The sequence below is a fragment of the Balaenoptera acutorostrata genome, chromosome 2 (assembly GCF_949987535.1).
Source record: "Balaenoptera acutorostrata chromosome 2, mBalAcu1.1, whole genome shotgun sequence".
Classification (NCBI taxonomy): domain Eukaryota; kingdom Metazoa; phylum Chordata; class Mammalia; order Artiodactyla; family Balaenopteridae; genus Balaenoptera; species Balaenoptera acutorostrata.
This window is the reverse complement of record NC_080065.1, coordinates 177,015,338-177,036,921: the sequence shown is the minus strand read 5'-3', so window position 1 is coordinate 177,036,921 and position 21,584 is coordinate 177,015,338.

Here is a 21,584-nt window from a genome sequence, read left to right as displayed (position 1 = left end):
GAGAAGCCAGGCAGAGGAAGGGTGCAGGGGGAGGGCAGAGGAATGCTCACAGATCCTGAGGAACAAGATGGAGCTGCACTCAAACCCCAGTAATCTTGCTTGCTACCTCTGGATTTTGGTTGAGTCCTTGTCTTGCACCTGAAAGAAGAGCTAGTGACTGAAAAGCCACAAAATACTCCCTTGTGAGTAATATTTTGGTGAGAAGTGTGAGAGCCCTTGGCTTTCAAGGGACATGTAGAGCCCACTCTTTTTTTAAAAAATCCTTTATTTGTTTATTTTTTGTTTATTTTTGGCTGTGTTGGGTGTTTGTTGCTGTGCACGGGCTTTCTCTAATTGAAGCGAGTGGGGGCTACTCTTCGTTGCGGTGCATGGGCTTCTCAGTGCAGTGGCTTCTCTTGTTGCGGAGCAGAGGCTCTAGGTGAGCGGGCTTCAGTAGTTGTGGTGCGTGGGCTCAGTAGTTGTGGCTCGTGAGCTTAGTTGCTCCGCGGCATGTGGGATCTTCCCGAACCAGGGCTTGAACCCGTGTCCCCTGCATTAGCAGGTGGATTCTTAACCACTGCACCACCAGGGAAGTCCCGAGCCTCACTCTTATTACTCACACACAGCTCAGGTGATGGAAACAAACATCAGCCTGGGATACGAAGAGACTGTCTATAAAGATGCCAAGCGCAAGGCAGTTCCCGTGGGACCAAGGGAACTGGCTCAGGGAGAGGAAGACAATTAGCCAGGCTGGGCAGGGTGACAGGAAGGGACCTGGATTCTAGCTCTGGGGGACCCTGACCAAGTCATGTCACCTCTATCTGCTTACCTGTAAAGTGGGATATCTCAGCCCTGCCCATGGGAACAAATGCAGTAAATGCCTACCAATGTATTTGTAAAACAGTTTGAAGAGGAAGAGAGAAGCCAGTGGGCCGGGAGGGGCGTTCCAAGATCATGGTGTGGCTTCGGGGGACAAGAGCAGAATGACCGAGGAGGGGGCGACCTCTAAGCACCAGGAAGTTCTTTACATAAAACTGAAACCCACTTCCCTGCTATTGGCACCCACTATGTGGCCCTATTCCTAACTTTGGGGGCCACAGAGGACCGACCCCTCTTCCACATGCCAGCCCTCCAGCTCCCTCCCACCTCTAAGAGTCTGTGGTACAAGCCTACCTCTGTCTTCATGCCCCAATCACCAACTAGCTCAGAAAGCAGGCGCAATAGGTTAGACATTTTGTATTTAATCTGTGACTGTGACCAAAACTATTTGGGGTGCCTGCCCAGCCCCCACCCCTACCTTTGTGTGAGAACATCCAACTTCCGGAGGATGCTGCAGCATTTCTACCTATGGCCCATCCTTGGCCACAGCTGATTGGATCAGGGGTATAGAGTTAACCCAAGCTGGGCCAATGGGGTTTGCTCCTGGCAATTTACAGCTGGGATCCAGACATGCACAGGAATCTGCTTGTGGCTTAGTCTGAGGACATAGAACTTCGGGACTTAGGGGGAAGACATCTTTAGCCATGTGCAGAGAAAAGCAGAGATGAAAACCATGTGGTGAGAAAGAGAGAGATAAAGAAATAGAGATAAAGAGGGAAAGAGAGAGAAAGAGAAAGAAATAGAGAGGCAGAGAAAGAAATAGACAGAAAAACTTTCCTTATCCCTGGAGACCTTTCAGTTCTTAAGTGGCTTGATATATCCCCGTATCCCTAAAATAAACTCTCCTCTTTGACTAAGCTAATCTGAACAAGTTTCTCTTTCTTGCAAGCCAAAGAACTTTACCAATATCTGTGTCTAAGATGCAGAGTTGGTATGTGGAATTTACAAACTCCAGATCATTCCCCTTATTTTTTGTGAAAACTGACACCAAGACTGGGGGGCCTCAAACAATTCATTTTATAGGTAGAACTGCAAAGTATGAAATAGCTATAGAATGGTAAAAATGAAGTCCAAACCAAGTTAATCATCTTTTACAAGTGAGCACTGAGGCTGGTCGATAATGCAAGCTCTCTGATTATGCAAGACAAGGTAACAGGATTTGAAATTCAGGGGGCTACAAAACCAGGACGATGGATCTTTGTGCAATCCTACTGGTCTGGGTCTCTTAACATGAAGCTGTACTTGCAGGTTACTTAACACATTTCCCAGGAGTATCAGAGTTCCAGATTTGGTGGTTGAGGGGGTCTGAGTCCAGAGAGAAAATGAAAGGTCGAATCAAGAACTTGACAAAAGGAAGCGTGACACATTTTCAAATCAACTGCAGACAAAACAGAAAACTCAATGACAGGCCTATATATCTGCCTCTGTCAGATCCTGATGAGATCAGGACAACACTTGGGTTTCTCGGATAAATCCTCTTCCCGGTGCAAGCTGGAAGACAGAGAGGACAGGGCCAGCTCCTGCGTGGGCCACTCCTCCAGTGGCCAGGCTCTGAGCACACAGGGCATCCAGGGAACCTTGGTGTCCTTGCCATGATCCTGTAACTCCAGAGGAGGGGGCAGGAGAGGCCCTGCAAAACGAGCAAGTTCAGTGCCACACCTCCAATTGTTAGCTACCGCACCTGGCTTATTCTGCAGCTAAATTCTTTGGGGGAAACAAAAATCTTGAAAAGGAACATCTGACAGATAAACAAGGTCTTACTGTATAGCACAGGGAACTATATATATTCAATATTGTGGGATAAACCATAATGGAAAAGAATATAAAAAAGAATGTATATGGGACTTCCCTGGTGGCGCAGTGGTTAAGAATCCGCCTGCCAATGCAGGGAACATGGTTCAAGCCCTGGTCCGGGAAGATCCCACATGCCACGGAGCAACTAAGCCCGTGTGCCACAACTACTGAGACTGTGCTCTAGAGCCTGTGAGCCACAACTACTGAGCCCGTGTGCCACAACAACTGAAGCCCTCACGCCTAGAGCCTGTGCTCCACAACAAGAGAAGCCACAACAGTGAGAAGCCTGTGCACCGCAACGAAGAGTAGCCCCCGCTCATTGCAACTAGAGAAAGCCCGCGTGCAGCAATGAAGACCCAACACAGCCAAAAATAAAAATAAATAAATAAATTTATTAAAAAAAAAAGAATGTATATATGTGTATAACTGAATCACTTCGCTGTACAGCAGAAATTAACACAACACTGTAAATCAGCTTTACTTCAATAAGAAAAAAAGAAAAGGAACATCTGATTAGAAATACGTTTCGTGTGTGAAAAGAGGAGTGTGGCAATGCAAAGGGCTTCGAGTCCACGCAGGGTAGTGAGAGCTACTTAACTGGGCTGCTGTCTCTAAAGAGGAAGAAGTCAGGATTGGATTAAATGAGAGAGGGAGCCTCCCTTCCCAGCGGTGGAAGGGCACCTTGAAGCCATGAGGCCCCATCACGCTTTGTGGCCCTGTAATCAGCAAGAGAGGACATGGAGGCGGTCTGGACCTTGAAGAGTTCAATGCCATCTGCAAACTACCTCCAAACAAGAAGAATGACATGCTTAACTCAGGCACTGCTTTTACTGTACCGGGTTCAAAGGACTTTTAAAGGAGGCCTGCGCCTTTATGGGTTTAGGAAAACTGGATTCTCGGGAGCAGTGGGTTCTATTCTTGGCTCTGCTGCTTGCTATTTTGGTTGACCTGGTGTACCATGGGAAGGGTCTGACAATCTCTTGGAGCCTACCGTTCTTGAAATTTAAGGAGAGAGCAAGGAAGCAGAGATGCAGAGACACTCATAGCATTTCTGGTTTTCTAAAAGCCTTTTAAGGAATAACTCAACGCATTTTTGCTTGCGGCTGGGGGGAGGCGGCGAGGAATGATCAACGGTACCAACAGAATGCATGAGGAAGGCATTTACTGTTCTCTTGGCGGCCCGGTTGCAGTGGTGCCTTATTTACCATTAAATGCCCACAAATGCAGTTTACTTCATAATGTCCTTCTGACAGCCAAATCTGAAGGACACGGGGGCAATAGGCACAAGGGTGCTGCCATCAGTCACAGGCAGGTGGGCCAGAATTTGGGCTAACGCGTGCTTTCGTCCTGGCTTGAAGCCTTAGAGTCTAAGGCAGCGTCGGCAAACTTTCTGTAAAGAGCCAGAGAGTAAATATTTTACACTGGTGGGCCAGACAGCTCCGTAGCAACTGCTCAGCTCTGGGGTTGTTGAATGAAAGCAGCCACAGACAATATGTAAAAGAACAGGTGTGCCTGTGTGCCAATACAACTGTATTTCTAAAACCAGGCAGAGGGGGACTTCCCTGGTGGCGCAGTGGTTAAGAATCCGCCTGCCACTGCAGGGGACACGGGTTCGATCCCTGGTCCGGGAAGATCCCACATGCTGAGGAGCAACTAAGCCCGCGAGCCACAACTACTGAGCCTGCATGCTGCAACTACTGAAGCCTGTGTGCTAGAGCCCGTGCTCCGCAAAAAGAGAAGCCACCGCAATGAGAAGCCCGCGTACCACAATCAAGAGTAGCCCCCACTCGCTACAACTAGAGAAAGCCCGTGCAGCAACAAAGACCCAATACAACGAAAAATTAAAAAAAAAAAAAATCAGGCAGAGGGCAGATGGTTTGCTTAGCCATGGTCCAAGGGATCAAAAAGGTGAAATCTTTATCTTCAGTGCATCTACAAGTCAGATCTACAAGTCTTTTTGATAAAAGCAGCTGCAAAGCTGCTGCAGGGAGGTCCTGTGTTTGGACCATGATCATCTGCTTACTGGTTGTTACAAAGATTTTAACTTCAAATCTAGGGATTTGAATTCGGGCCCCATCACTTCCTAATTCTGTGACCTGGGCGAAGTTGTTAACTACCGTATGGCTCAATTTCATCACCCAAAGATGGGGAGAATGATCCTCAAAATTCAGAGTTGTGGAAGAGGTTTCATGGGATGACACTGGGAAGGCACTTAGCATGATGCCTGGTACTTTAGTCTAGATTCCACCAATGCTGACTCTGTAGTCTTTGGCTTAGAAAATAGGTTTTCCCCTTTCCACTGCATAAATGAATTGGTGTTTATCAAAACTGACATGAGACAACCAGTACTTGTAACTTTTGGTCTTCTGCATCTAGGACATCTATGTGGAGTCACTACATCAATTCATGACGATAAACATTGTCCACAGGAGAAATGGCCCTAAAGAAAAGACGTGTGTCCAGAATATCACCCTTAAAACAAATTAAAATCTTAAAAAAGAAAGTCTGGGAGTTAGGCTTGATCTAACTGCTATATACAGACAATTGAAATATGGAAGAAATGGAATGGACACCCTTACCCATACCAGCCCCTCGGCCAAATGGAGACTATCTATCTATCTATCTATCTATCTATCTATCTATTTATGGCCGTGCCATGTGGCTTGCGGGATCTTAGTTCCCCAGCCAGGGATTGAACCCGTGCCCCCTGCAGTGGAAGAGCAGAGTTCTAACCACTGGACCGCCAGGGAATTCCCAATAGAGACTTTTACTACAGGTGGTTCTCCTCCTTAAGGAGTGTGTTGTCCAAAAGAAATGAGTACTATTGACAATTTTAAGAGGAAGTCTCTCCTTTTGTTGCTTCTGAGATGGATCTAATAAAAGCATGGAGACGCTAAGAGAAAGTCAGAACTCGGAGCCTTGGGACTTCCCTGGTGGTCCAGTGGGTAAGACTCTGTGCTCCCAATGCAGGGGGCCTGGGTTCGATCCCTGGTCAGGCAACTAGATCCCGCATGCATGCAGCAACTAAGAAATCCGCATGCTGCAACTAAGAAGCCCGCATGCTGCAACAACAACAAAAAGATCCCGCCTACTGCAAAGAAGATCCTGTGTGTCGCAACTAACACCTGGCGCAGCCAAAATAAATAAACAAATAAAAACAAAAATCTTAAAAAAAAAAAAAAGGTGAGTCAGGCATCCACTGTCTGACTCACCTGCATTAAGGTGATGTTTTCAAACAGCAAACCACAAGCATATAGAACAAGCTTTTGGGATAAGACCAGTATGCAACACAGCAGGGGCGGGGCACGGGAATCAGGCTTAGGGACCACAGAACTGCCCCCCGTCCCCCACACCATGAGCTCCAGGTAATAAATTCCTTCTCCTGCGACCAGGAACACATGTGAATGCCGCCCTCCAGAAGGGTGCTGATTACACAGAGCCGACCCAGATGAGGGAGGAGATGCTTTGTCAGATGAGAGAACTGGTGAGGGTAACAGAAAAAAGGGAGGAGGGAAAAAAGGGAAATGTTGTCTAGTACACCAAAACTTCCTAGAAGGCTGAAACATAATCTCAAACCACAGCAAAATATTTAGATTGACTTTATGTATGACTTACCCAAATATGCCTTGTTCAGTCATTCGACACATTTATTCAGTGTTACTAGGTGTCTAGCTTTGGTCTAAGCACTGGAGATGCAGTGATAAACAAGACGGGCAATCTTTGACCTCTTTTTTTTTTTTTTTTTTTGGCTGCACCGCGCGGCTTGCAGGATCTTAGTTCCCCTACCAGGGACTGAACCCGGGCCCTCAGCAGCAATCTTTGCCCTCTTGAGCTTACGTTCAGGTTGCATCACCCTGGGCAGACTATTCTCTGTGAGCAGGATCCTGATTCCTTCAAGTTTCTGCTCTTTGAAGATAGGTCATAGAATCTTCTGACCCATTACTCCAATCTGGCAACTGCAGGGTACGTGGAAAGGCAGGTGGATGCTGAAGAGAATTAATAATTAAAGGGATGATCTATGGCTTTTTGTATGAAGACCAGTCAGGTGAGAATAATTTATGTAGATGCTTGGGACATTCCTATAATTTAAGCACCACATCATGGGGCATTTTAAAAGGCCAGTTTTAATTTTATTTTATTTTTCCTCACGCAAACATCAGGGTGTCTTGTGCTTAAACACTGTAATTTCCCACAAACAAGCCCCTGCCACTGCTGTGTTAAACACTGCCATAATTTACTTGTTAGAATCAGGAATAATAGTTTGTCTGAGTGGTAACAAAAGCCTGGAAGGACTGACTCTTTAAGATGTGTTTAAGGAACCAGGTCAGGAGGCTGAGAGAAGTAACAAAAGACATTTGGGAGTGAAGGGGGCACTGAGAGGGAGGCTGGGTGGCTTAAATAACTTCAAGGTTGGGGGAGGTATCTTGTCAGAATCTGAGCGTTTCCAGGTCCTTAGAAATCATCTCACTGTCTTCATTTGACAGACGGGAAAATCAGTCCAGAGAGCTTAAGTGAAAAGGCCACAGAGTTTGTAATGGCAGAACTTGGTACAGAACCCAGGTCTCCTGATTGTTGCCCAACGCTTATTCCACAGTTGACCTGTCCGTTACAATCATGCATTGTACTTCATATAATCCAATTGGGATAACCAGTTTCCAGAAAATTGGGCTATTTTTAGGGTCTCCAGAGAGAGTGAGAATTAATATAATATATACTTCCGGGCATAGAACATGGTTCATGAATTCAAAATTTACTTAGTGAAAAAGGAATAAATTGATCTGTCTTTTAGTTTTTGGCTCTGGTCAGTGGTTCTCAACTGGGGAGAGTTGTCCCCCAGGGGACATTTGGTTGTGACATCTTCGGGGGGTCATGTTCACGGGATCTAGCGGGTAGAGGCTGGCGATGCTGCTAGACAGAAACATCTCACAGTGCACAGGCCGGTCCCCACTACCACAAAGAATGATCCGGCCCCACATATCAGTAGTGCTGATGTAGAGAAACCCTACGCTAGAGGCACAGGAAACAAAATGGGAGCTCAGATTGGAATGTGGACCCTGGTGGAGATGCTAGGCGGGCTGAAGAATTTGCCAGCAAAGGTACTGTTTCAAAAGGTAAGCATCTTTGGGCTCCTAAATCCATCACTTTCCCCATCCCGTTTATAATCCGGATGGTATTCGGGGCATTTGGGGCTGCTATGTCTTGCCCTCACTCCTTCTTCCCACCCCCAACATTTAAACACAACCCGCTCACTCCTGCCAAGGCACATGGCTCATTGTACCCCTAGATCCTCCAGCGGGGGTGACCCCACGGTGGGCAGCTTCCCCTCCTCGTTCTGCCAGGCACTAGCTGAGCCCCTTGAGTGGGTCTCACTTCACTTTTCTGGCTTCAGTTTCCTTCCCTGTAAAAAAGAGAATAATATGCCCACCTCCTCGGGTTGTTGAAGGGCACCCCTTCACCCTACCACTCCCACCACGAAGGCCCCTGAGCGGTCACCACGGAGCCCGCCCTGTTTCCAGTTTTATGAATCTTCTTCGGCCTCTGAGGTAGGAACTGTGAATCCCCACTCTACAGATGGGGAAACTGAGTCTAGCCAGGGACCTGGAGTGCGGTCTCATAGCTTTGAAGGAAGGTGCCGGCCTGGAAGGCGGGTGTCTTCTCCAGAGTCCCCCCAGAGGGCCCTCAGCACTAAGGGGGCGCCCAGACGAGCTTCTTATCCCTGCTGGGTCCCTGTGATCCCGCTTCCCCGCTCGGCGACGCTCTCACAGATGAGGAGGAGCCAAGCCAGGGTCTGAAGAGCCCAAGGTACGTGCGGCCTCCGCAGCGCAACGCCAGTCCTCAGGCGCATGCGCGAGCGCCAGTGCGCCGGGGCCTTCGGGAGGCTGGCCACGTGTCCCAGGCTCTGCTCTGACGCCCGCTCGGTTGTCAGGGCAACCGGGGCGGGACGGGGCGGGCCAAGAACTTGAAGGCTTAGGCTTCCTTTGTTCGTTCACAGCCTTTTACCTCAACTTGGTGACGCTTCTCCGAGTTGTTCTGTGTTGTGCCTTCGTTCATTTACTTTCCGATTGGACAGAAGCTGATTTTCTATCCCCATGACCATTAAATGACAACCACGGGCGGGCAGATCCCGGCCAAGATCAGGTGCTGGTGGGGACCACTTTGAAGATCTCCCTGTGTCCATCCGGTTCACACCCACGTGCCATTTTTTTCTTTCCTCTTTTTCTTTTGAGTACTCTATAATTTATTACCGATATCTATAATTCATCTGACTTCTCCGGCCAGATCCTGCTAAGACCAAATCACGAATCTGAATTTTGTAGAGATGACTCATTGGTGACTAATTCCATTAGGAAAGCATTCTCTGCAAAGGAATTCGCGGCAGGATTTCTTTAAATAGAAAACTTCCTTAGTGCACTCAAAACGATTCACTTTATATAAAATTCATTTAAATACAAGATCCCACCCCCCTTTTTCTGCGTATAGATATAAACTGCTGTGTATGGCTGTTCATATTGTGCCTGGATGAGAGGTTGGAAAGGGGGCTGAAATCCAGCCTAGGCTGTGTTCCCCAAGTTGAAGGACAGTGCATCTTATTCTAATTCTGTTAAAATGGATGCCTTTTTCATGGAAACTTTGCATGAAGTTTGCATCCGCGCCAGCTACCTTCCTGCACATAATAGTTTTACCGTAATTAGTTGCATGGCTTTTAGCTTTATGGAATGTTTAAAACAAGCTTTTATAGTATGTCATTCCATTTCATTCATGCCACAGACTTTGTGTGGACTCAAGTCTTTGACTAAAATTAAACAGGGGCAAATAAGGTCATGTAGGGTTGGGTATTAATTCTTTTCTGTGCTCCATCAGGTCATCCAGGAACCCAGATTCCTTCCATCTTGTTGTTTCTCCAGCTCCTAGGGTCTGTCCTCAGATACACAGTAGGAGCTGGCTTGCCTCTATATCCAAGTTCCCAGCAGAAGGGGGAGGAGGAAGTCTAAGGCGAGCAGTTTTGTGTTTAAGGAGATGACCTCCAAATTGCTCTGATGTTTGCTTGAATCCCATTGGGATTCAGCGTAGTCACATGGCCACACCTGGCAGCAAGGGTTTCTGGGAAATGTAGTTTCTAGCTGGGGGCCATATGTACCCCTACAATTCAGGAGGTTGTATTACTTAACGGAATAAAGAGAGAGTGGATGCGGGGGATTTTTTTTTTTTTAAGTTGTGAACCTCTTGAGGGTAAGGACTGGCTCATCAAATTTTTTGAATAAATAAGCAGACATATGGTAAATGTTTTGTTTTTGGTTGATGAAGAAGGGTCCTGTTATATTTGATAAGCAGCATTGCATAGTAGAGAAGCAGGGATTCCAATCCTTCCTGTGCCACTTACTGACTGTATGACCTTGACCAAATTATATCATTTCCTAGCCTCAGTTATTCTAAGTGTATAAAGTATCCTTTATAATAAGCCAGTAATAGTAACTAAACTGTTTTCCTTGAGTTATGTGAGCTGATCTAGCAAATTATTGAACCCAGGGAGGGGATCATGCGAGCCCCTGATGTATAGATGGTTGGTCATAAGTACAGGAGGCCCAGGATTTGTGATTGGCATATGAGGTGGGGGACAGTCTTGTGGAACTGAGCCCTTAACTTTTGGCATCTGGCATGAACACTGAGTAGTTAGTGTCAGAACTGAATTGAATTGTTGGACACCCAGTTGGTGTCCAGAGAGTTGGAAAATAGGTTATTGGTGTGGAAAAAATACACTTGGTGTCAAAAGTGTAGGTAAAAACATCTCAGCAGTGATCTTATTTGGAAATATGGTCTCTGTAGATATAATGACGTTAAGAAGAGGTCATTAAGGGGGCTCTATTCCGATATGACTGGTGTCCTTATAAGAAGAGGGCACTGCAGAGAGAAACAGAAGAAGGCCACGTGAAGACAGAGGCAGAGACTGAAATGTTGCTATCACAGGCCAAGGAAGCATGGCCATATCAACACCTTGATTTTGGACTCTTGGCCACCAGAACTATGAGAGAATAAATGGTGTCTTAAGCCACCCAGTTTGTGGCAGTTTGTTAGAGCAGCCCTAGGAAACTAGTACAATAGGAGAGCAAGGGAATGAAAGTACCTGGGTCCCGAGTGATCAAACAGAGAGCGGCTGCCATGCACAACAGGACCACTTACCTGAGGACAGTTACCTGAATAAGGTTCATACTTCTGCATTCTTGATACTGGTACATTTTTGTGTGTCTGTTATAGCAACTTAGTTCTTTTTTACCCTGTTAATGATCGTTACAACATGGAACACTGAAGTTTCTTTCTTCCAGAAGCTGCTCTTTCACTTTCCTCCTCCTTCCTTTTTTTCTCATTCCATCTGTTTTAGAAAGCTAACTTTTTCCTGTCTTGGAATATCCCTTGTTTACTACTCTAGTTTTGTGACTGACTGCTTTTGAGTGTTGCTTTCGAGGGAGAATTGTAGAAGTTGTGAGAGATGTATGTGACAAACTTGGCATTCTGTAACACCAACCAGATTACCAGGTTTTTTTTTTTTTTGGAAGATTTTGGAGAAAACAGGATGAATCAACCAAATTATTTGTAAGTAAAATTAGAGTAGTTTCAAGCTGTCACTTTTCTCTGCCCTACACACGTTATTTGAATAAGTTGGCAGGAGAATGGTGTTTGAGTTTGTGTTAGGGAATCATGGGGATACAAACCTGGGTTTAAATTAGTGAAATTTAAAGTGGAAAATACTTTAATTCTTAGAGACAGTATAGTGTAGTCATCAAGAGGGCAGACTCTGGTGCTGGGCTGTCTGGTTGATGCCTTATCTCAACCATTTCCTGGCTGTTAGACCTTGGGAGAACACTTTAATTTCTGTGCCTCATTTTCCTCATCTGTTAAACGGGGATTGTCCTAGTTTGGGTCCCCTTGAGACAAGGACTTGGGATCAGGTTGTTTATTTGGGAGGCATCAAAGAAAAATTACACTGGACAGTGTTAAACAAGCAAGGAAGATTTCATTCAAGACTATGGAAATAGGGGAGAGAGACTGACCTCAACTCCTAATACAGCAGGGGCAGCTGGGAGGTTATAGCCAATGGGTAGGGTGGGGGAATCAGTGGATGGAGAGTTACTAAGAGGAACTTGGTTATGTGTCAAGTGTGGGGAGATTCTTGCTCAACTGGGCTCAGCAGGACAGGGACAAGGGCTGGCCAGAGAGAGCTCAGAGGAGCCTGACTAAAGTTTGGCCAAAGAGAGGGGTCCTTGTCAGAGGTGACCCCAGGGAGTAGGAGTGAGAGAGCTGGGAGACTGTGACCAACAAGGGGGAAAAGCCAAGATAAGGTGTGTTATTGCGGTCACTGCTGTGGACCACAGGGTAAAGATTCCTCCTAACAATGTCTGTTGGAAAGCTGGAGGCAGGAACATTTATCCACTGGATCAGGTTCTCCATCGGCTGAAGGTCAAAACCTGAAGTCTTTCTTTTTAAACTTTTTATTTTGAAATGATTTTATTTTTTAAAATGTTTAAAAATTTATTTATTTTTATTTTTGGCTGTGTTGGGTCTTCGTTGCTGCGTGCAGGCTTTCTCTAGTTGCGGTGAGCGGGGGCTACTCTTCGTTACGGTGTGCGGGCTTCTCATTGCAGTGGCTTCTCTTGTTTCGGAGCACGGGCTCTAGGCTCTAGGTGGGCTTCAGTAGTTGTGGCACGCAGGCTCAGTAGTTGTGGCTCGTGGGATCTAGAGTGTAGTCTCAGTAGTTGTGGTGCACGGGCCTAGTTGCTCCGCGGCATGTGGGATCTTCCTGGACCAGGGCTTGAACACATGTCCCCTGCATTGGCAGGCGGATTCTTAACCACTACACCACCAGGGAAGCCCTGAAATGATTTTAGATTTACAGGAAAGTTACCAGGAGAGTACAGAGAGTTCTTATATACTTAACTCAGCTTCCCTGAATGTTAACATCTTATATAACCAGAGATTTATCAAAACTAAGAAATCAACATTAGTAGAATACTATTAACTCAGCTACAGCCTTTCTTAGGAATTCACCAGGTTTTCCACTAGTGAAAGCTTTATCTGGACCAGGAACCCATCCAGGACAGCACATTTCATTTAGTGTCACATCTCCTTTGTCTCTTCCAGTCTGTGACAGTTCCTCAGTCTTTCCTTATCTTTCATGATCTTAACATTTTTGAAGCATTCTGGCCAGGTATTTTGTAGAATGTCCCTTCTGACGTTTTCTCAGAATGAGGTCATGCATTTTTTTCTTTTAATTTTACAAGTGCTTGTAGAAATAGGATTATAGTTCTACACCCAGAAAATCAGTTAAAAACATTATGGTAAAGAATGGCCATCACCAAAAAAATCTACAAATAATAAATGCTGGAGAGGGTGTGGAGAAAAGGGAACCCTCTTGCACTGTTGGTGAGGATGTAAATTGGTGCAGCCACTATGGAGAAGAGTATGGACGTTCCTTAAAAAAGACTCCACACTTCCACTGCAGGAGGCACGAGTGCAATCCGTGGTTGGGGAACTAAGATCCCGTGGGCAGCTAAAAACCAAAAAACAACCCCCCCCCAAACTTAGAGTTACCATATGATCCAGCAATCCCACTCTTGGGCAAATACCCAGAAAAGATGAAAACTCTAATTTGAAAAGATACATGCACCGCAATGTTCATAGTAGCATTATTTACAATAGCCAAGACATGGAAGCAACCTAAATGTCCATCAACAGAAGAATGGATAAAGAATATGTGGGGGCTTCCCTGGTGGCGCAGTGGTTGAGAGTCTGCCTGCCAATGCAGGGGACACGGGTTTGAGCCCTGGTCTGGGAAGATCCCACATGCCCCGGAGCAACTAGGCCCATGAGCCACAACTACTGAGCCTGCGCGTCTGGAGCTTGTGCTCCGCAACAAGAGAGGCCGCGACAGTGAGAGGCCCGCGCACCACGATGAAGAGTGGCCCCCACTCGCTGCAACTACAGAAAGCCCTCGCACAGAAACGAAGACTCAACACAGCCAAAAATAAATTAAATAAATAAATAAAGAAGATTTCATTTAAAAAAAAAAAAAGAATATGTGGTATACATACATAATGGAATACTACTCAGCCATAAAAAAGAGGGAAATAATGCCATTTGCAGCAACATGGGTGGAACTAGAGATTATCGTACTAAGTGAAGTAAGTCAGACAGAGAAAGACAAATGTCATATAATATCACTTATATGTGGAATCTAAAAAAATGATACAAATGAACTTAATTACAAAACGGAAATAGACTCACAGGCAAAGAAAACAAACTTAAGTTACCAAGGGGGAAGGCGGGGGGAGGGAGGGATAAATTAAGAGTTTTAGATTAACATATACACACTACTATATGTAAAAGGGAAAAACAACAAGGACCTACTGTATAGCGCAGGGAACTATATTCAATATCTTATAATAACCTATAATGGAAAAGAATCTGAAAAAGAATATATAAATATAAATATATATACCTATATATATTTATATCTGAATAACTTTGCTGTACACCTGAAACTAATACAACACTGTAAATCAACTATACTTCAATTAAAAAAAACACTGTGGTAAAATAGGTATAGCATAAAATTTGCCATTTTAACCATTTTAAGGGCTCAGTTTAGTGGCATTAAATACACTCACATGGGGAGTTCCCTGGTCATCTAGTGGTTCGGATTTGCTGTGGCCCAGGTTCAATCCCTGCTCGGGGAACTGAGATCCCGCAAGCCTGCAGCACGGCTGAAAAACAACAAAAAAACAAACAAAAAAACCCTCAGAAAACAACAACAAAAAACCCCACTCACATTGTTGTGCAGGCATCATCACCATCCATCTCCAGAGCTCTTTTCATCATCAAACTGAAACTCTGTCCCCAGTAAATACTAAGTGCCCATTCCCCTCTTCTACAACCTCTGGCAACCATCATCTACTTTTTGTCTCTATGGATTTGACTATTCTAGGTATGAGGTTATGCATTGCTGGCAGGAATTCATAGAAGTGATGTTGTATTGTCTTTGTTTTAAGTCTGTTTGCACTGCAATAACAAAACACCATAGATGGGGTGGCTTAAGCAACAAACAGTTATTTCTTACAGCTCTGGAGGCTGGGAAGACCAAGAACAAGGGACGGACAGATTTGCCATCTGGTGAGGGCTTCCTGGTTCATAGACGGCATCTTCTTGCTATGTCTCCACATAGCACAAGGGTTGAGGGAATGATCTGAGGTCTGTTTTATAAGGGCATTAATTCCATTCACGAGGGCTCCATCCTCATGACCTAATCACCTCCCAAAGGCCCCACATCTTTAAAAAAAAAAATACATTTATTTATTTATTTATTTATTTATTTTTGGCTGTGTTGGGTCTTCGTTGCTGTGTGTGGTCTTTCTCTAGTCGCAGACAGCGGGGGCTACTCTTCGTTGCGTTGCGCGGGCTTCTCTGCGTGGGCTTCTCATTGTGGAGCACGGGCTCTAGGCGCATGGGCTTCAGTAGTGTCACGCTGGCTGAGTAGTTGTGGCTCGCGGGCTCTAGAGCACAGGCTCAGTAGTTGTGGCGCACGGGCTTAGTTGCTTCGCGGTACGTGGGATCTTCCAGACCAGGGCTCGAACCCGTGTGCCCTGAATTGGCAGGCGGATTCTTAACCACCGCGCCACCAGGGAAGCCCAAGGCCCCACCTCTTAATACCATTACATGGGCACTTAGACTTTTAACATCTGAAATTTGGAAGGACACAGACTTTAAGTTTACGGCAGTCCTTTTGATTATATCCTGTTAGGGAACATGTGATGTGGTATGTTGATGTTAACCGTGACAAGCTGCACCCCAGGGGTCTTCAAGCCCACACTTTTCTCCAACCTGCAGGGTTGGAGAAGCCTGGATTAAGTGAAAAGATGTGTGGCATAGTCTTGAGATGGGACACAATCAGCAAGAGGTCACGTGAAGCTGGCAGGAACTGTCCCCTGAGGCTGAAAGCAGAAGGGGCTGAAAGAAGGGGACGTGTAGCGCTAGAGGGTCTACTGCACAAAGGATGACAAGACAGCCCATCAGCTCCCAAGAGTATGCTCAAGAGAAAATAGATTAGGGCTTCCCTGGTGGCGCAGTGGTTGAGAACCTGCCTGCCAGTGCAGGGGACACGGGTTCGAGCCCTGGTCTGGGAAGATCCCACGTGCCGCGGAGCAACTAAGCCCATGTGCCACAACTACTGAGCCTGCGCGTCTGGAGCTTGTGCTCCGCAACAAGAGAGGCCGCTATAGTGAGAGACCCGTGCACCGCGATGAAGAGTGGCCCCCACTTGCCGCAACTAGAGAAAGCCCTTGCACAGAAACAAAGACCCAACACAGCCAAAAATAAATAAAAAAAAAATAAAGGAATTCCTTTAAAAAAAAAAAAAGAGTAAATAGATTAATATGGTGCTTGGTACATAGCAAGCTCACCAAGGGTGTTAGCTACTACTGCAAGATGCCAAATCTGGGGCAGTATCTGTCTGAGACTGTCAAACTGTGGACCCCACCAGCTTGCCCAGTGGCAGCACCTTTATTTCTTCGCATTTCCTAAGACCAAGAAGCTAAGCAGTCCCAGTAGCACTGAGACCAAACATTTTGTGTCTCTCAAGAAATATTTCAGAAACCGACAGAAGTAAAATGACTGAAGCTGGAGGACTTAGGTAACTTCAGCTTCTGCTTCTGCCTTGTAGTAAGTCTATTCTCCATACAGCAGCCAGAGGGAGCCTTTGTTTTTTCTTTTAGCAAAGTTTTCACATTTGTATATCACTTATTTTTTTGCTTTAAAAAATTGAAGCGAAGTTCACAAAACATAAAGTTAACCATTTAAATATGAACAATTCAGTGGCGTTTAGTACATTCACAGGGTTGTGCAACTGTAGGCAGATAAGGTAGGGGTCCCCAGAGAAAGAGAACCAGACATGGCTTTCTTTTCTTTTGTTTTCTTTTTTGGTTGCGCCTCCCGGCATGTGGGATCTTAGTTCCCCAACCAGGGATCATCGAACCTGCGTCCCCTGCATTGGAAAAGCGGAGTCTTAACTACTGGACCACCTGGGAAGTCCCAGGCATGGCTTTTGTTTTAAAAAAATATTTATTTATTTGGCTGCCCCAGGTCTTAATTGCGGCATGTGGGATCTTTAGTTGTGGCATGTGGGATCTAGTTCCCTGCCAGGGATCAAACCAGGGGCCCCCGGCATTGGGAGTGCAGAGTCTTAACCACTGGACCACCAGGGAAGTGCCCAGGACAGGCTTTCTTGACATAAGTGAAGCCATTTCTGGCCTAAGCCATTTTGTGATCTAAACCTGGATGCAATGCTTGCCCTTGAACAGGTCTCAGTAATCAGTGATCTTCAGGGAAGTGAGGGAATGCAGGAACACGGGAAAAGCAGTCAAGAAACAATAGTTCGGTGATAAAACAGAGCCCTAGTTCCTCCTCGAGGGTATACATAAAAACCTGATACATGTCTTTGAGTTCTGCAGGAACTAAGGCCCCCACCCAGGTGGAAGATGGCATGATGATGTTGACCCTCGCGACTCAGTCAACTAAAGCTTGGATTCTGTCGACCTTTGCTCCAATTCTATGCTGAGTTCTCCTCTGCTCAAGCCCCTTCCTGAATATGCACGTACCCTTAGCTTAAAACTTCCCCAATATTGCTGTCTGGGGAGACACTGCTTTGGGAAATATCCCCGGTGTTCCCCTTACTTGATGCAGGTAATAAATCCTTCCTTCTCCCGATCTTTGGCTTGGTTGTGCCTTTTGGCTCGATAGCCACCAAGAGGCAAACTCAGTTTTTGGGTAACACAACCATCACCTCTATCTAATTCCAGAACATTTTCATCACTCTAAAGGAAATTCTGTACTCAGTAATCATGAATTGAATGTAATAGCCAGAACCCCCATAGTATTGGGGCTACTTGGAAGGTTTCTTTATGCCTTGTGTGGGGCTGCATCCTTTGTCATGCCCTTATATTACACAACTTTGCTTTTTTCCCACTTCTCATTTAGGTGCAAGCTGAGTAAACAATCAATTAAATCACTCACTGATTTGGTTGTGGACAATCATTTATTTTGTGTCAGGTGCTGGACCAGATGGTGAAGCTACAGGGATGGAAAACCTTGCCCTTGTCTCAAGGTAGTTACACTTGATAGAGGAGATGAAGCAATTCAGGCATGGTAAATATCAGAGGCTCGCAAACTATGGCCCTAGGGCCAAATCTGGCCCTCCACCTGTGTTTGTAAGTAAAGTTTTATTGGAACACAGACATGCCCATTTGTTTACCTATTGTCTATGGTTACTTTCATGCTATAAGGGCAGAGCTGAGTCATTTCGAAAGAGACCATTTGACCAGAAAAGCTGAAAATATTTACTTCCTGGTCCTTTAAGGCTCATCAACCCTTGGTATATATAATTATGGCAAATTTAAAGTGTGGACAGAGATCCTTGGAAACTGATGAAGAGCAGTTAGCTGGGGGTGGGAACAGTTGCAGTGGCAGGAAAGGCGTACTGGTGCTAAAACTTAGATCCATAAATGGATACATCTTAAGCATACAGCTCGATGAATTTTTACATTTGTATACACCCAAGTAACCACTACTAGCTTCCAGAGGTAGGACATTTCCAGCTTCTCGGAGGCTCTAAAAATCACTGGTGTAAAGGACACTGTGTCATTAAGTTGCTTCATCCAGCTTTTCATTTGCACTCTCCTGCTATGTCCTTCCAACTTGCTCGCCTCACTGCTGCCTGGAACTCCGCGGATGCTTCGGATCGCATGTGTCTGCAAGGCTTGGAGTCCCTGTGGTTCTCACCAGTTGGTCTTCGAACTGCATTACCCATTCTGGCGCATGACACCCACAGGAGGGTACAGGAAATCTGTCGCCGCACCCAGATATTAGACGTTGTCTCAGAAAGAGTTCTTTTATTTACCCTTTCCTTCTAATTTGCTCCACGAATGTGAATTTATTCACAAATCCTACCTGGATTTTGATTATTTATTTTTTTCTAACATTTGGAAAGAATGTCAGCCTTACAAAAAAAGTTGCCAAAATAGCAGAAGAAATTCCATTCCTAGGTATACACCCCAAGGAACTGGAAAGAGGTATTTTGGAAGCAAAAACTTGTACACAAATGTTCATAGCAGCATTACTCATAATTGCCAAAAGGAGGGAACTACCCAAATATGCATCAATGGGTAAATAGATGAACGTTGTATATCCACACAATGGAAAATTATTCAGCCATAAAAAGGAATGAAGCACTGTCTTGTGTGGGGAATGCTTTGAGATTTTGCAAATATCCTATTTCTCATCAAACTTTTGACCACTAATTTTAGTATCTAATGATGGTTCTTGCCTGAAACAATTATTATTGTCTCCCTGGATTAAAAAAATTGTGGCAACATAGGCATAACATAAAATATATCATTTAAGCCATTTTTAGGTATATAGTTCAGTGACATTAAGTACACTCCATCCCCATCACCACCATCACGTGCAACCGTCACTGCTATCTATCTCCAGAACCCTTTCATCCTCCCAAACTGAAGCACTGTACTCATGAAACAGTAACTTCCTATTTCCCCTCCCCTCAGCCCCTGGCGGCCACCATTTTATTTTCTGTCTCTATGAACTTGACTATTCTAGGGACCTCACATAAGTGGAATCATGCAACATTTGTTCTTTTGTGTCTGGCTTATTTTGCTTAGCATAATGTACCTGGAGTTTTAAGATGAGAAACTGTATTTTTATTCCCTCTCTTAGAATGAGCACAGGTGTTATGGGTTGGTCCCTAGGTATGAACTCATATCAGGAGGGTTTCCCAAGTTTTTTCATGTCTTTTTAGCAACTCTGCTCTTTTGAATATCTCCAATGCCTTTACCCACAAGTTGGAAGAAGAGAAATAAGACAGGTAGAGATAGAGGGAAACATATTTATTTACTTTCTCTATAACTTTTAATTAACTATTTTCAGAATAGAACCAAATACTTCTCCTTTTGCCCTGGGACTAGTTAGTTATTTGAAATGGCTTTCTTTTCCCCAAATACCAATTCTTTTTCTTTTTTTTGTCTCACTGTGACTATAATTTGTGGTCTGTCTGTAGCATTTGACATTATGACCACTCTTTGTCTTTAAACATGTTCTCTGCCATTGTGTCTTAGTTTTGTTTTTCTGATAGTTTATTTGGAAAGTGGCTTCAGGAAGTAGTAGCAGAGAAGCTGGGAGAGGGAGACAAGTAAGAAGGGAACCCCAATAAAGGCTGCATTGTTGAGCTGGTTATCACTGCGGGCACATGGTGAAGAATACACCTCAATGTGGGCCCTGTGTAGGAGGGAGTTTGGGACATTCACCCACTGACTCCCTTTCTCCATGGGCTCAGAGTTTCCTCCTGGGGGCTTGATCTCCCCTGTACTCCTGGGCTGCACCTGCATGCAGAGGAGCCTTCTGTAGCTTCAGAAAATCTCTGAGGCAGCAAAAGGAGTTATCATGGAGTGTACTTGAGGTGGGAGGCATTATGGATGCACAGAACTTATGCCGCTTCTGTGTTGAAATCAGAGGTGGGCTAAGGGCATGGGACATGGGGCAAAAAAGTGTCTGCCTTGGGTTTTCAACTTACTATCTGTACAGGGTTGAGTAGTGTTCCCTCAAAAGTCATGTCCACCTGGAACCTCAGAATGTGACCTTATTTTGGAAATAAAGTCTTTGCAATGTAATTAGTTAAGTTGAAGTCATCCTGTACTAGGACAGGCTTCGTATTAGGGTTCTCCAGTGAAACAGAACCAATAGAACTTCTGTCTGTCATCTATCTATGTATCTGTGTGTCTATCCGTGTATCTATTTCCATTTATTTCAGTCTTTATAAAATTCTCTTAATGGAAAAAATTTCAATTCCCTGGAAGACTATAAAAGGCACCTGGAACAGTTCTTTGCTCAAGAAGATAAAAAGTTTTGGGAAGATGGAATTTTGAAGTTGTCTGAAAAATGGCAGAAGGTAGTGGAACAAAATGGTGTATACATTGTTCAATAAAGTTCTTGGTGACTTATTTTTACTTAAAAACCGAAGGAACTTTTTGGCCAAACCAATATTTATCTATGTATCTATCTGTGTATCTATTTATCTATGTAGCTATCTGTATATCTATATCTCTATCTGTCTACCTCCATCTCCATTTCTTTCTCTATATAGCTACATACATCTATATCTATATATATCTAGGAAGAGATTTCCTCCTCCTCCCCCTCCCTCCTCCCCTCCCCTCCCCCCTGCCCTCCCCCTCCCCCTCCCACAGGTACACTCTCACAGGTACATCCAGAAATAAGGTTTAACCAGTCATCTGGGCATCCTGTGGCCCAGTCAAGTTGACACATAAAATTAATCATCACAGCCCCAGTGACTGGTATCCTTATGAGAAGGCCATTGAAGGCACAGAGACACACAGTGGAAGATGGCCATGGGAAGAAGAAGGCAGAAATGAGAGTGATGTTGCTACAAGCTAAGGATCGCCAAAGATTGCCAGCATCCACCAGAAGCTAGGAAGAGGCATGGAAGGATTCTTCCCAGAGCTTTCAGGAGGACCATGGCCCTGCCAACACCTTAATTTTAGACCTCTGGATGCCATAACTGTGAGACAATAAATTCTGTTTTTTTTAAGTCACCTAGATTACTGTACTTTGTTATGGCAGCTCTAGGAAACTAATACACCCTCTTCTCCTTTTCTAGACATTCCTTTCCAATCTCCTTCATGGTCACCACACTCTTTGATCCATAGATGGGTCCCCCTCCCCCTTGGATTTATGTCCTTATTCCTCTTTTTCTCTCTTCTATCACTGACCCTTCTCACCCACACAAGTGCCTTAGCTGGAAACAACATGCTTTCTCTTTTGCAGCCCCAGAACTCTCCCCTAAGTTCCAGAATCATATT